Source organism: Podarcis liolepis (genome assembly GCF_965112155.1).
Source record: "Podarcis liolepis genome assembly, chromosome: W".
NCBI classification, from domain to species: Eukaryota; Metazoa; Chordata; class Lepidosauria; order Squamata; family Lacertidae; genus Podarcis; species Podarcis liolepis.
This window is the reverse complement of record NC_139568.1, coordinates 31,980,838-31,997,228: the sequence shown is the minus strand read 5'-3', so window position 1 is coordinate 31,997,228 and position 16,391 is coordinate 31,980,838. Positions and strand designations below refer to the sequence as shown.

At 43.6% G+C, this 16,391-nt stretch overlaps 1 pseudogene across 1 annotated transcript in view; it reads right to left on the bottom strand.

The window, feature by feature from the left end:
• Window positions 1–221: 221 nt before the first annotated feature.
• Window positions 222–16,391, bottom strand: part of LOC310697698 (serine/threonine-protein kinase Nek6-like) — a 152,242-nt pseudogene continuing 136,072 nt past the window's right edge. The window contains exons 5-6 of the transcript XR_014530135.1: window positions 8,065–8,179; window positions 222–595 (exon numbers count right to left, since the gene is read on the bottom strand). The product of XR_014530135.1 is annotated as a serine/threonine-protein kinase Nek6-like (transcript). The remainder of the gene's footprint in view (window positions 596–8,064; window positions 8,180–16,391) is intronic.

Genomic DNA, 16,391 nt, shown 5'->3' with positions numbered 1-16,391 from the left:
AAAAACAAAAAACTGAATTTGCTATTAACAGTTTGCAAAAGAGTCAGAAGTAGCAGTTATACAAATTACGCAAAATCTACTGTAATTCTTACATTAGTATAAAGTGATTTCACCAAAGGAATTATTTCAATATTTCACATTAGTTAAGATACAAGGGGTGTGTCAAATACACAAATGAGAAACCCTTGCTATAATAACCTAACCTAGATTACACACAACAGTTTTAAGAAAGGATCTTTTAAGAGATCTATATCTGTAACGTGTTATTTTAAAAAGTAACACACTTGCAGCAGCATCTCACAGCCTTCACTTAGAGCGGATCCACTCTGTGAGCGCCCCTGCAAATGGCCAGCAGAAATCATGAAGCGTCTTCCTAGGAAGGCTCAACTCTCCCATTTAAATTGGCGAGGCACCTCTTGGTTTCGTCCGAGACAGAAGGTTCAAGTAATACTACGCTGGGATGGCTTTTCTGGGAGCATGTCGATCAAGTGCTGGAGGTCCACACATGCATCTGTTTTGCTAGCTGGTGCACATAACCAATGTCAGGTCTCTGGTCAGGATCTGGGTATATGCACATGCTGACCAGCTCTCGCAACTGCAAGGGGGAAAACAGAGGACCGTGAGACACACCCTGCCGCCCATCGCCATGCGCACCTGCCTGGTGGTGCAAGAGGGGCCAATTCCCATTTGAAGGCACCCAAAGCCTTCCACTGCCAGCCTATGAATAAAGTATTCTAACATCCTTGAGTTCTAGAGTAGAACTTGATCAGCTCCATGGATTTTAAGACAGTTTAAAGTCAAAATATATGCATGCACACGCACTCACATATGCTCAAGTTAGGGAGTAGCACACTTGACTGGGGATACCAACATTTTAGATGCAGGTTTCAAAATTCCCACACTCACTCTTCAATACTTATTAGTCCAACCTCACCTCCCTTTCCCTCTCTAATGGGCCTGGGCATACCACCAGAAAATGGCTCAGGCATTCAGGTTTTGCAGTAGTTGACAGTATTGGAAAATATCCTATGAAAGAAGTATATATCTACCGAGAGAGGTCAATGTGAAAGCCCTCATTAGCAATAATTGCCATTCCATTAATATTCTGTGTTTGGTGGTGAAGAGAATGGCATGTTGAGGTTCTGGCTCGAGAGGAAGCCGAGCCAGGACCTAATGAATATTTAGCTAACCTTCCTGTATGTACAACTGGAATGGCTGGGTATATGCCAAACTCAGAGCAGCCCCCCCTCCCCGATGTTGATGGAATCCCAACCAACCAACAATGCCAATGGCCAGGGATGGTGACAACTGTAGTCCTAGAAGGCACCAAGCTATGGCAGTGAAACCCACCTGAAAGTGAGAATGAATTACAGTGCAGAAGTAATTATTCAGGAGGGTGAAGCAGCCTAATGGAATCTCACATAGACATCTCACTTGCATACCAGAGGACGGGGTAAATAGAGAAGTCTACAGATAATCTCACTGAGCCAGTCCCTGGCGGTGGAGGCTGTGTAGAGCACAGGAAAATGAATCACTCTTGGAGGCGCTCCTCCCTATATCAAAGCTTTTTGCTTGTTAGCTTAGAGCCAGGCTATGCTGGCTGGGACTAATGAGAGTTACAGTTCAAGACATCTGGAGGGCATCAAGTTGGCAAAGGTTGAATCAGACTGGATATCCTGACAGCGAAGTGTAGAAAACAGCTCCAGTTCCCACCCCTTTTCACTTTGCATTTGAAAGACGAGCATTTAATTGCACAGCCCCTGAAAGCAGCTTAGACACCCTATGGCAAGAGAGGGAGAAAGAAAGAAAGAAAGAAAGAAAGAAAGAAAGAAAGAAAGAAAGAAAGAAAGAAAGAAAGAAAGAGCCTTGAGCCTCTGAACTTCTCCCATCCTGCCAGTAGCAACAGACTCAGTCCATCCCACAATCAGGCCCCATGCATCAGACAGAGATCCACGCAGGAGTAAAAAGGGCGGTTTCCAGCCAGCAAGAGGGTCAATTGAAGATGGTTTCTGATGGTTGCAGAATGCCTTCTGTACTTTTGTCAAATGCAAACCAGTCATGAGCCTTTCTACACTACTGAAAGAGAATAACCAAGCCCCTCCCCCCCCCGTCTGCATGTCCTCAAAGGAAGCCATTCATGTAACTAGGAAGGGAGAAACTGCTGGCATGGAAGGAGTTTTGTCAGGAATTAAGGAGCCACTCCAGACAGGGCTGCCTTGTCTTGTTCTGCTCCGCTCATCCAACGTCTCTCCTGAAAGGGAGGCCACCTGCACCTCGCAAAGGCAAGACCCTATAGCCACCGCCAAATATCACTTCCCAGTCTCCTCTGCCTCTTCTCCGGTCGGGGACAGAGGGTGGCGCTTGGGGGGGAATTGTCATCGCGCCACTCCTTGGTGTGTGGAGTGCCTCAGGGTGCGATTCTCTCCCCGATGCTTTTTAACATCTTTATGCGCCCCCTCGCCCAGCTTGTCCGGAGTTTTGGGCTGGGTTGCCATCAGTATGCCGATGACACCCAACTCTATCTGCTGATGGATGGCCATCCTGACTCGGCCCCAGATACACTGACTAGATGTCTGGAAGCTGTGGCTGGATGGTTACGTGGGAGCCGGTTGAAGTTAAATCCTTCGAAGACAGAGGTCCTCTGGCTGGGACGGAGCGATATGGGATTGAGGGGGCAACTCCCGTCTCTTGCGGGGGTGCAATTAGTGCCAGCATCATCCGTGAAGAGTTTGGGTGTAATCTTCGATACCTCCCTCTCTATGGAGGCGCAGATTACAGCTATAACAAAGGCGGCATTTTTTCATCTCCGCCAAGCTAAGCAGTTGGCTCCTTATCTCTCTCGCCCTGACCTAGCCACTGTGATCCATGCGACGGTCACCTCCAGACTGGACTATTGTAACTCGCTCTACGTGGGGCTGCCCTTGAGACTGACCCAGAAACTCCAGCGGGTGCAGAATGCCGCGGTGAGACTCCTTACGGGGTCTTCGCTGCGAGATCATATCCATCCGGTGCTGTACCAGCTGCACTGGCTCCCGGTGGAGTACAGGATCAGGTTTAAGGTGCTGGTTTTAACCTTTAAAGCCCTATACGGCCTAGGACCCTCGTACCTACGGGACCGCCTCTCCTGGTATGCCCCACAGAGAAATTTACGGTCTGCAAATAAAAACACCCTAAAGATCCCAGGCCTCAGAGAGGTTAGGCTGGCCTCAACTAGAGCCAGGGCCTTCTCGGCCGCGGCTCCAATCTGGTGGAACGCTCTGTCACAAGAGACTAGGGCCCTGCGGGACCTGACATCCTTCCGCAGGGCCTGCAAGACAGAGCTGTTCCACCAGGCCTTTTGTCAGGGCGCAGCCTGACCCCCTCCTCTGGCAATCTGCACAAAATTTTGCTTGATGGTTGCCATTAATTTGATTTTAATTTGATTTAATTAATTTTATGAATGTTTTAGAATGTTGAGCTATTTTGATTGTTGTTAGCCGCCCTGAGCCCAGCTTCGGCTGGGGAGGGCGGGATATAAATAAAATTTATTATTTATTATTTATTATTATTATTCTTCAGCACCACAACTTCACAGCACAGACTCCACCCATGAAGCATTTTCCTGACCCACACAGACTGAATCATTATGGAGTGCCAACTCAGTACTCCAGAGACTAAATGTTTAATGACATGGCTAGGAATGTGGGGTGTGTGTGTGTGTGTGTGTGTGTGTGTGTGTACTGGTGCAGTTTCACACAACAGCAATTCACCCAGTGTGCTGGCCTGTTGCATGCAAATGCACCATATGGAACGGAGTTCTCTGGGACCTGCCACTTTTATTTGAGCTCTCAACCATCCTCCTTGCGCTGAATTGTATCACTAGACTGCACACTCTCTTTAGCACTGCCAGAGGGAGGCAAACCGACAGTAATTGGAAAGACAGGAAACATATCTGTCAACTTGCACTAATTCCTGCTGCCAGAAGGCAGATTCCAAGAAGCTGGAGCAGCAGCAAGGCAAAGGGGAAGACAATGAACCTGGCTGGGCCACAGGAGTGGTCTGCAAGAAGGAATCGTGCTCAAGCAGCCAGAAAGTTGCCAAGAGGGGCCGGCATGGCTGCATCAACACTCCTGCGCATCAGCAATCTAACACCGGGAAGGGGAGAGGAAATGCAGGCACTTGTCCAAAGTAGGACCAGCAGCAGCCAGGGTCATTTAGCATAAGCCTTCCAGTGTGGAAAGGGATGTGCATGACCAGTTTCCTCAGAGAGGCAGCCAAGGAGCTGCGTATGACAGCCAGGGTGGAAACTCTGTGCCAAAAAATGCCACAGCCTACAACTTGGACACTGTCCAAGACCTGGGCCAATGTGCATACTGATGTTCCTTTTGTTCTGAAGAGGAGGACACAGCACTGGAACCTCCTCTCCTTGCCTACTGGAAACCCTGCTCAGGCACATTCTGCCCCCAGCTCCTCCCAGTTTCTGTATTAGCAAAAGGGTCAGCCTTCCAGCTAAGCAATACTCCTGACTTAGCAGCCAAGAGAAGCAGTGCAAATAACTGCAAATTTTGCAACAAGCTGATTGGAATGCTCAAGACTGCCTGCTCCTGGTGCAAAGCCTGCCACAACTCATTTCACCCCACACATCCACATCAAACTCTCAGCAACCTATACACAAGATCCCAGTGCATTCATGGTGATCTGCTTTTTACACACTCAGAGAAAAAAACTTGCTGGAAGACTGGTCACCTTGCTACCCATAAAGTGTGTGTGTGTGTGTGTGTGTGTGTGTGTGTGAGAGAGAGAGAGAGAGAGAGAGAGAGAGAAATTCAGAGCTTGTTCCTTTTGCCCCTTCTCTGGCATTTATGCCCACCCCCACTTCCATTGCCAAACAAGCAGGTTCACATTTCCTTAAAATTTTAATCAAGACTACAGAAGCTATTGGTGTGCGGGAGGCAGCAGACTTCTGAAAGCATACTTGGTACCTGTGCTTGATGAGTGGACATTCAACAAGCAGGTCTTTCATCTGCCCTGATTTCATCACTTGCTTTCCAACTCCAAAGGGTTAATATATTTGTTTAAAAGCTGCAGAGGCGCACCTGTGTTGGGAGCACAAACACCTATCGGACTACAGAATGTATGGTGAATATGTGTGTGGTGATGCACTGCTGCTGTTGTGGTGAGTGTTAGGTTTCTGTTGTGCCACTGTGCAGTTTTTGGAGTCACAAGACTCTATTGACATTCCAGACTGCTGGAAGTCTCACTGGAGACGGGAGACAGATGTTGATGTTACTGGTTTCCTGTTTCTTTGTTCCTGTTGTTTCTCTCTCACAGAGAGAGCAGTCGCATATTCTTTTCTCTCCTGCGTAGTTAGGAATAAACGTAGCAATGTAGCACATTTCTAGGCTCCTTCTGCTGTTTGGATACTCTGCGTAATGGGGGAGCATGCCTAAGCCTCATCAAAGGCTTAGGTCGTTAATCAACGTCGGAGGAGAGCCTAGATGGATTCCGAAGAACAGCGAAGAGGAGAGCCATTACAGCTCGGTCGTACGGAACCTCCGACAGATCAAACAACGGAGGAGCTTCCCGTCCTTCTTGCACCGCAGTACAAAGGCGTGTGGATTTTTTTGCCCTCCTACTGGACACTTCAAGTACGTGGGTTGCATAAAACGTAGTAATTTCTAATGTGGCTATTGCAGTAAAGTGATTCTTTTCAGTGTTTGGGTGCCAATACAGCTCCTTGCCAAGGGCGCAGGGGACCCTAGGTATGCCTCTGGAAAACTGGCAGGAAGGAACACTGTTGACGAACCTCTCCCACCAGGTTCTCCTTCCATTCATTCTTAAAACACTGCATTTCACAAATGATAAAGCTCAAAGCTTATGCTGAGATCCCTTGAGGGCTATACTTGGTCTAAAGTGATCCAGCATTTGACAGGCTAGTTTTTAGCAGATGCCATGGGGCAACTTGCAACACATTTTAGCCCAGTCACACGATGCTGTGCACTAGAGAAGGAAAACCAAGCTTTAGGCATCAAGGTGCTGCCCATCCTGCTGCCTCAGCACTGCTCTGCTTTTCCTGAGCATCTCACTTGCTGCTTTATGGTATCTGATTAGAAAAAGTATCTGAATTTGCAGCTGTGTAAGCAGGAAGGCATTTCTCCCTTCTGAAAAGGCTTTGAGGATGTGCCAAGGCAGTTCCCTGAAGATTCTCCAATCTTGAGCTCCCTGCCATTTGTGTGTGTGTGTGGGGGGGTGTCGGAACCTGCATTTGACTGAGCTCCTCCGAGCTCCTCTGGAATTGCCTGCAACATGATTAACGACCTGAACCTCTAATAAGGCTCCAGGCACATTCCCCATTACGCAGTGTTTCTTTCTTTTTTTTTTTAAAAAAAATATTTTTATTACATTTTTCAGGTACAAACTCAAAAATATACACAAAATAAAAGAAATACAAAAAAGAAACAAGAAAAAAGAAAAAAGAAAAAAAGAAGAAAAAACCAACTTTCCAAAGCTTTTTCATACAACCAACTGGACTTCCCCACATCCTCCTCACCCTGCATTCTTTACAATAAAAATATCAGCAAATTATTACCTTGTTTCATGTCTTATTTTGTACCTTTCAGATATTATGTTTTTAAATTTAAAATACTTTTTATCAATTACTTGTACCTTAGATTAAACATAATATTACTTTAAGTTTCAACCTTTTCTTACTTATAACTTAGTTTCCTGTTTCACCAAATCTAATTGCTGAAGCTAAAATTTCCAAATCGTGCAATTTCTTAACATTCATACAACTTATAGTGCTTTTGTAAATAGTCCTTAATTTTTTTCCAGTCCTCTTCCATTGTTTCTTCTTCCAAATCTCGGATTCTGCCAGTCATTTCAGCCAGTTCCATATAGTCCATCAATTGCGTCTGCCATTCTTCCAGTGTGGGTAGATCTTGTGTCTTCCAATGTTTTGCGATGAGTATTCTTGCTGCTGTAGTTGCATACATAAAAAAAATTCTATCCTTCTTTAGCACTTTCTGGCCGACAATGCCCAAGAGGAAGGCCTCTGGTTTCTTGGGAAAGGTATACTTAAATACCTTTTTTAACTCATTGTAGATCATTTCCCAGAAGGCCTTCACTTTTGGACAAGTCCACCAGAGGTGAAAGAATGTCCCTTCAGCCTCCTTACATTTCCAACATTTATTATCAGACAGGTGATATATCTTTGCAAGCTTGACTGGGGTCATGTACCACCTATATATCATTTTCATAATATTTTCCTTCAGGGCATTACATGCCGTGAATTTCATTCCGGTGGTCCATAACCTTTCCCAGTCCTCAAACATAATGTTACACCCAATATCCTGAGCCCATTTTATCATGGCTGATTTCACTGTCTTGTCTTGAGTGTTCCATTTAAGCAGCAAGTTATACATTCTCGAAAGTACCTTAGTCTTTGGTTTAAGCAATTCTGTCTCTAGTTTCGATTTTTCCACCTGGAACCCTACTTTTTTGTCCAGTTTGAAAACCTCTTGAATTTGAGCGTAATGTAACCAATCTCGCACCTTATTCTTTAATTTCTCCAAGCTCTGCAGCCTCCAATTATCTCCAATTTTTTCTATTATTTCCCAATATTTCGGCCAACCGGCTTCCATATTGGGTTTTTTCCGGGCCTTAGCCTCCATTGGTGATAACCATCTCGGGGTCTTGTTTTCTAATAAGTCTTTGTATTTTGTCCAGACAATAAATATTGCTTTTCTGACAATATGGTTTTTGAACATTTTGTGAGCGTTTCAAAGCAGCATGAGGAAGGACGAGATACTATGAGCTACATCCCCAGGTTTTATTTTCTAGGCTACGCAGACAGAAAAGAAATACATGCTCTGTGAAAGCAGAGAGCAACTGGAACAAACAAAGGAACAGGAAACCAGTAACGCCACATCCGTCTCCTGTCTTCCGTGAGACTTCCAACAGTATGGAATCCCAGGAATGTAAACAGAGTCTTGTGACTCCAAAGCACTGCACAGTGGCAACAGACAGAAACCAACAGGGTGTTCCTTCCATTCAGAGCCCAAGAGACTGTACAGCTGAAGTTACCTTGTCAGAATAATGTTCGGTTGGAAGAGGGGGGGTAATCACACTGCTCTATCTTTTGGCAGAGCGAAAACAGGTTCATTTTATCACCATAGAAGGGTCCCTGGAGACCTGCCATCTAGAAAGAAAATATTGGAAAATGAGTGACACAGGAGAAATGTTCAGGGAGAACCAACTGAAGTTCGCATGGGTCTGCTGCTTGGCAGTTGTGCCCAAGTTGGTTGTGACCATTTCCACAAGCACAACTTGGAAACTTGCCAATAAACGGGTGGCTCTTCCAGGAGGTTCTAAGGACTAAACCATTACAAATGAAGAACTTTTTGAGGTGTCCTTGGCTGCTGCCCAGCATTGCATTGGGATGGGCCATTGCTACCTTTACCTCCTACTAGCTCCCCATCCTTCAACCAACCAAGGTCATGAAGCAGGAACAGTACAAAACCCACAGTGCCATCCGGAAGGGGGGGCCACCAGGGGGCGCATTGGAAGATGGCCGACAATAACATCTCTCTGACCCACACGAGGTAATTAAGAGGCTGATATGGGAATATGATATGGGACTATGGCTTGTAACTATATCAGAATGTGAGTTCGGCCTGGCAGGGCCCCCTGAAAAAAATTTATGAGAGCGGCAGGTCTGTGGAAAACAGAACAGACTGTGGGAATTGTTTTGTACGGAGTGTTGAAATGATGTCTGTTTATATTGATATGGCTCTTGGATGAACGTAAAAGCCACACAGGATATAACAATGTTTGTTTTCAACCCGCTTGTGGAAACTATCAGAGATCACAAAGAAAGGAATATATGATAACAACAAGAAGATGAGGAAAACCACAAAGAGAAGATTGAATAGAACTGTGACTATTATTTGGACAGAACTATGTCATCAAAGCAGCAGCAAGAGAGATCTTTGGATCCCGTTCGAAGCTGGAAATATGGGTACCCCCAACAAAAAATTTAAAATTCCTGGCTATGTAATTTGGAATTGATGTGATTTGGAATTAATGTGATCTGATTGGCCTGTTAATAAAAAATATTTTTTTAAAAAAACAAAAACCCACAGTGCCATCCAAAAAGCAGGGAGGACAACTAGTCGTTTTCTAGTGAAAACTATTTACCTCCAGCAGCTGTCCCCTCTTCAGAGAGCTGGATCTGCAGCCACTCTGTTCTCGAGACAGAGACCACCACTGGCTCTGACAAGCAGGAAAAGGTCCTGCGACTGCCGTCTCACAACAGAGCATCCTGGTAGGGTAGCTCATGCTCAGCCAGATGCCATCAACTATGACTGCCTCCCATAACATCTTTCTGGCTCTGACATTACAAATAACATTTTTCCCACCTCTATGTGCACCTTCCTCCAAATTGCTTCATATGCAGACTTTGTAAGTATCTCTGAGCCACAGGTTTGGTCTGAGAAGAGCAAGTGCAAACTTTACTGCCAATGGTAAAGACTCATGCTTCATGCTGATGGAAACATTTTGTGTTTGATTCATTCAAAGGGCAAATTATAACCTTGTTTACTGTACAGAGAGATCCGGCTTCTTACATAACAGCCCTGTCACTTTTTTGGTCCATTTGGTTGCAGAAGAGACACTTGCCCTGCACACGGGAAACATTTTATGCAGGCTTTGCAGAAATGTGAGGCAGCACTGCAAGTGTCTGCTGGACAGCCAATCCCGCAGCCCTTATACATTCAAAGCAATTTATAACTTACAACATCAGATATGGCAGAGGATAATCCAGCTGGATATTTTGTTAATTCACCCTCAGCAGCTTTTAAAAATTCTGGGGTTGCTTCTTTCATTCACAAACCCAACCACTAAAAACAAGCAGTGTGGCTGACTGTAAACACACGCAGAAGAGTCAAGCAACAAGGCTAATGGCATGAAAGGGCCTTTCAAAACAAACAAACAATGGGTTGCATCCAACTAAGCCCTACTCAAGAGTCAACCCATTGGAATTAATGAATCCAAGTTAACCATTCTCATCAACTTCAATAGGTCAACTCTGAGTAGGACTAGCATTACATACAGCCCCATGTCTCTTCAGTCAAATCCTGCTTCCTATTTGAAACTCTTTCCCAACCCCCAAAAATATGTAAATTATAGAAGTTGACCTGAACTTCAGCAGGACAGAAAAGCAGCTCAGCCATTTGCTCAACTTCATGAAAGTACAAAAGCAGCAATAAGAAGCCACTGTGCACCCCACTACCTTTTCTTCTTCAGGCATGGGAGCAAGCAAATACACACACAACGTGCCCCCAACAACACGCTCAGCAGAAGCATGAGGCTAGCCCCCTTCGCCTCCATCTCCAGGAAAAGAGCCAAAGACACACACACACCCCGCTCCCCATTTACATCCGGCTCTAATAAGGTTGGTCTTCAAAGCGAGTGCCGCCAACGAGTGGCACAGAGGCTCGGCAAGCGAGAGCGGCGTCACCTCAGCATGCGGCCCCCATGGAGCCCCAGCTGCTTATTAATCCATAATGCTATTCAAGGGCTCCCTGGCACTCTCGCTGTCACAAGCTGCCCCTCCACAATGAAATAATCCTCCTAATGAAGCACTATTGGATAATTGTGGATATTATCTACTCCGGTTAGAAGGTCTTTTAAAAACCATTTTGCCGCAAGCTGCGGCAGATCGGCAAAGCCACCGTTCTTTTTAGTTGTGTTTGCGGAGCCTCAGCTCTGAGCCACTGTTTTAATAGGGAGGGTCTATTTGAAAAGTGTTAAGTCTTTTGCTCATTATCATGCACAGGGGTTAGCGACCTAAAGAAATCTGCCTCTTGGCAGGCGATCAGCAATCTCCCAGCAAAGGTGGTTGTGGTTGTGGTTGTTGTTGTTTTTAATGCAGTGAGGAGGAGGAGGGAGGAGTTACTCCAAGGCACTTCTCACTCATTTTATACTTTTATAAACAATATTGAGAACACAGACAAATTACCAATATCCATTTGGGCAGTTTAGAAATTTGGCAGTGAGGCAGAGGTCCCTTGATTTATCCATTAAGAAAAGGTGCCCAAATCAAACTGGATTTCCATGATATTAAAACTTTGTTTCCTCAGCAGCACAGCTTTAGTCACGGGCCTGACTTCTGCTTAATACACCCTTCCATGTGTGTGTGTGGGGGGGGGTGTGTGTGATAGGAATTTTATGGTCTTAGATATATGGTAATGTTCATAACTGCACATACATAGATCAACACAGGAAGACCAACCTGGAACCATTTTGATTCCTAAACTGACCAAATCCTTTCTCTGCAAGGTTAACCTGGAAAAGCCTCCCCATTGTCTCTTTCCTCACAAATCCTGTCTCAAGGATATGTCTGTTTGAATAAGGTGTGAGCCTGTGACCTGGCCCAGGAAATAAGTATTTTACCACTACAAAAGAATGGCCAGGCTCCCCAGGAAATCCAATCAAGTAACCTGCCAGACAGGAGATAAACTGTGACAGGAGAAAAACAACATTTAAATTTCTGTGATGTAGGTGGGATGTATCTGAGGGGTGGTCTTAGGTTACACCCCTTCTGTGATGTATGCATAATGTTTCTGGGGGTGGTCTTGATCTAGAGGATGGGAATTTCAAAGAGTCTTTATAAGCCCTTGCACAGCAATTTTGGGGGGTCCTCTTCCTCTCCTGCGTGTGAGGGGAGCACCCTGTTGCAACAGATCAATAAAGATCAAGCTTACTAGCTGCTTTGCTTCTCAATATTCTCTGGTTGGCCTCTGTTATTTTCTCCTACCAATAGGGAACCTATGTAAGGACTCTATATGGGCTCTTGGATACCCCATAAGGGAAAAGGGCATATTTTTATTTACAACAGATGGCGACCACGCACGAAGGGACTTTTGGTTACCCGGATTCTGGAGGCGAGGAAGGACTGGTTATCCAGCGCGCACCAGGCAGTTTGCCAGGAGGAATAGCCAGTCCTCCATCGGTCCCAGGGTCTGGAAATAACTGGAGGTTCAGCGGGGCTAACCAGAGGAAGCAACGCTTGATCAGGCCGGCCTTAAACAACCAGTCAAGAGATCCCGGGATCACCAGGACAGCGCTTGTGAAGTGAGTATGAGTAGGAAAAATGGGTAGTGGGGTGGGATTCTGCAAACCACAGCAAATCTATACTTCTCAAATCCTTACTTCTTTCCTCACTTTAACTCTTGAAAAAACTGCCTTCTACTCCTTTCTGTCCCCTCGATCTCAACACCAGCCTTAGCCCTTCGGAGTATGCCCAGGCAAAGGTTGTGTGTGATTTCTTCCACTTAATTCTATATGCCAACCTATTCCTTCGGAGTTTTGCCCAGAAAGGTTGTGCAATTTCTTCTGCACTGAAAACTATAACTCCCAGCGCAGCCGCACCTCTGCCATGGCGATCTTTGTTAGAAATGACCTGTGAACAGAGAACGCAAGGGCGCTGAATTCCTTTCCATCTTTCATATTCCAGAGTCTCAACCTGGCATTGCAAGTGTGCAAGCGTTCAGTAGGGACTCTGAGTTAGATTGTAAAAGGCAGGGAGGTTGCTGTGGGTTCCAGAACAGATATTGAGTGAGAGAGGTTTCCCCTTCCGGAGTTTTGACCAGGTATCCCCACGTTCCCCTTCAGAGATTTGTCCAGGTGTCCCCAGGTTTTTCCCCTTCGGAGATTTGTCCAGGTATCCCCAGGTTTTTTCCCCTCGGAGTTTTGTCCAGGTGTCCCCAGGTTTTTCCCCTTCGGAGATTTGTCCAGGTATCCCCAGATTTTTCCCCTCGGAGTTTTGTCCAGGTGTCCCCAGGTTTTTCCCCTTCGGAGATTTGTATCCCCAGGTTTTTCCCCTCGGAGTTTTGTCCAGGTATCCCCTTTTCCGGACCCTTCGGAGTTTTGCCCAGGTCCAAACCCCTTTTAATTGAAAATGGGTGCACCTCAGTCAAAAGAAAAATAGTCCTCAGACCCCTGGCGTGAAAGAAGCCCAATTGGTGCTTACTTCCCGCCTGGACTCTGACAGTCCCCTTTAATTTGTGTTTAAGAAACATTTTTCCTGTGTTTAAATTGTACTTAGGTAACATCCAGCAGCTGTTTATCTTGAATGTGCCATCTAAAATAAAAATGCAAGCTTGCTCCAAGTTCTAAATCTAAGGAAGCCATGTTGAACCTTAACAATCTTAAACAAGACAAAATGAGAATGAAGTGTGCAAATGTTTGTTATTTGAGAGAGGCTCAAAAGAGTCTTCCTCCTTGTATGTACTTCATTAAGTAGAGCTGTTCCACCAGGCCTTTTGCCACGGCGCAGCCTGACCCCCTCCTCTGGCAATCTGCACAAAATTTTGCTTGATGGTTGCCATTAATTTGATTTTAATTTGATTTAATTAATTTTATAATGAATGTTTTAGAATGTTGGACTATTTTGATTGTTGTTAGCCGCCCTGAGCCCAGCTTCGGCTGGGGAGGGCGGGATATAAATAAAATTTATTATTATTATTATTATTAAGCATATGCCTATGAAAGTATGGTCTTCCTTCTAAGAAAAAAATCTGAGTCCAGTTTTAACTTTGATTTGGTTGGACAGAAGAGTTATTGTAAGGCTCCTGATATCAGTCTCTATAAGACGTCCTGACCTTTTTTCTTAGAAAATGCCCCCCTTGTTTCATTCTGTCTCTTTCAGGTTTTTTTTCCCTTCTCCTTATTCTGTGCCAGGTAAATTTACTCCCGAGTAAGCTTCCTTTAAAGGAAACTGCAAAGGGGGGGCATAGATTAGGCTTACTATTCCTCTGCAAGTTCAGGAAAAATTGTTTACTTTTGTATTCCTTTTAAATCAAATCTATGGCTGTTTTAATTATTTGTGAGTGGTTATATCAATTGAATTAACTTTGCTTTATAAAAGATCCTCTCCCTATCTTAGGAAAAAAACTGTTCAATTCAATCTTCCTTTAAAGATAATTTCTCTAGGAACTTGCATTCTTTAGTCTAAGGAAGCAAACTCACTCAAACTATCTCAAGATCTGCTAAAAGGGTTCTGTGTAAAGTTGGGTACCTTTATTTTCCTATTCCTTAGTACATGTGCATGCTTGCATGATAGGAGCATAGATGTTTCCTTTCCCAGTTGTGCATCTGTACTTAAATGTGTGTGTCTCTTTGGTAGTACTAATCTTGCTGTGAAATCTTGCTGTGAACCCTATATTTCGGAGGGTTGGACTAGATGACACCAGGGTCCCTTTCAACTCTCCAAATTTGTGGCTGTGTGGAAGGCCATGTGTCTGCAAGCATTGGAGGGTAATTCTTAAATTCTGGTGAGGTGATGAGTTGAAATTCAGACTAGCTTTGCTCTTTGGTTTTAAAAGGTGAGAGGTGAAAGCCGTGATGTTTTTGAAGCAGAACTGGTGATATCAGGCATTTGAGTGATTACAGTGTTTATCATTTTGTCTATTATTTACAAAAATAAGACTTCAAAGTCAATTCAAAGTTTAAGCACATACAAATACATATGCGCCTTGACCAATCCTGTAAATAAAGGGCAGAAAAAAGAAAAAAAATTGTCTGCAAATGGTAAGGCTGAAATGACTGAGAATGTTAAAAAATCCTATGAATTCTGACTCTCTGGCCATTTTTACTCATAAATAAGAGAGCGGTTGATTGTTCTGCGAATGACCAGATAAAATGACCAATAATATGACCAATAATGATAGCCCTTTCCTGTACATAAAGGAAGCACTCCTTTGCTTGGGCTGCAATTGCTAGCTTTGGTGAATACTTGAATTGCTTAGTTTCCTTTTTTGTTTTAAAAACTAACCCTATTTTTAAAATCTACTCCTTACCCTTCCCTTCCTTATTCTAATTTAGCCAAAAGATGCAACATTTTCAATGGTAAAAAAGGTTTGCTGAGACATGAACTCTGCACATGCACAGAGGCTAGATCAGCTTACAAAAAAGAGAGAGCGAGAGAAAGGAGGGGGGAGAGAGAAGGTTTGGAGAGCGTGGACTGCAGGGAGAAACCCATCCAAATTTCCTTATGTAAAACTTGGAACCATTGAGGTAGATCACCCTTAATGTGTCTTTTGCTCCAGGGGCTACGTAAGACAAAAGGGTTCACCTCCCCAATGGAACTTAAATTTTATAAGTTTTTTGGTGTGTGTGTGTATATGCCTATGCATTTTAGGAACAGCATTTCCTGACAGACCTCTCACATGAAATAATTTTCCCTTTCAACAGGATATGGGAACCTAACAAAGTGTCCTTTCTTTTCTCCCACAGTACAAATGATAATGAGGGGATGCAAACAGTGATTTAAATACTCTATAAAAAGTAATTGCATTTGTTTTTCTTTTTTTTCTTTCTTCCCTTATATATTAGTGACTTCCCTCTATCTCTTTGTGGCTTTGACATTTTTTTTAGGTTACAAATAATCTGTTTTCGTTTATTAAAATCAGTTCTTCCATTATATATATGAAATTAATCGAAGCACAACCAAACATTGTTTGTGGAATGGTATTTGTTTACCTTTTTGCCTGAGCATTTCTTATTAATTCTGTCATTTTAGCTAGTGCAAGGTACTTGTACAACTTTAAATTGCCATTCATTTTTTTCTTGGTATTAACTCATTTCCCAGTATTCCGCTATTAACATTACAGCCGATGTTGTCACATCAAGAAACACTCTTTTATTTTCATTTGGGATGTTAGAATGCCAAAACAGATTACTTCAGGTTACTTATTAATTGTGTCTTAGCATTTATTTATTTTTGGTTCCTCATAGGTCATTTTGTGTGTGTGTGTTTTACTTTGGGGACATGTTCATCACATGTTGAAAGTCAGTTTCATGAAGTTCTTTTATCAGATAGCACATGGTGAATTTTAAGTTTCCCCCCATTGTTTTCCCATTTTTTTCAGTCCAGTAGTAATCTGTGCGGTTTTTGATAATATCTTTGTATTATTTAATAATAGTTCTTTTCTGAATCTGATGTCTTTGTGTCAAGTCCATTTTCATCTAACTGGTAATCTAATTTTTTGCTTTCTTTTTATTTTTTTAACCTTTCTTGTATTTTTTACAGTTCTCTTTCTCTACATGTGGAGTAATTTTTTATTAAGTGAAAGAAAGCAAACGAACTTAGCAGATAATAACAGTAATTATATGGAAATGTGATAATAATATTAAAATGAGTAAAAATTCTTAACATGCTAAGATTTTATTTGCAGCTAATAACTCAAGGAGATTTTCTTGGAGGGGGCTTTTGCTCCTTCCTTTTTTCTAACTCTGTCCTTTAAGCCCCCCCCAAACCCTGCCCCCTTACAGGATATCACTTCTACAGATGTGCAATGATGAAAAGCAGCAACAACCCCTCAACTCAGTTCTTCGCCATCACAAGACCT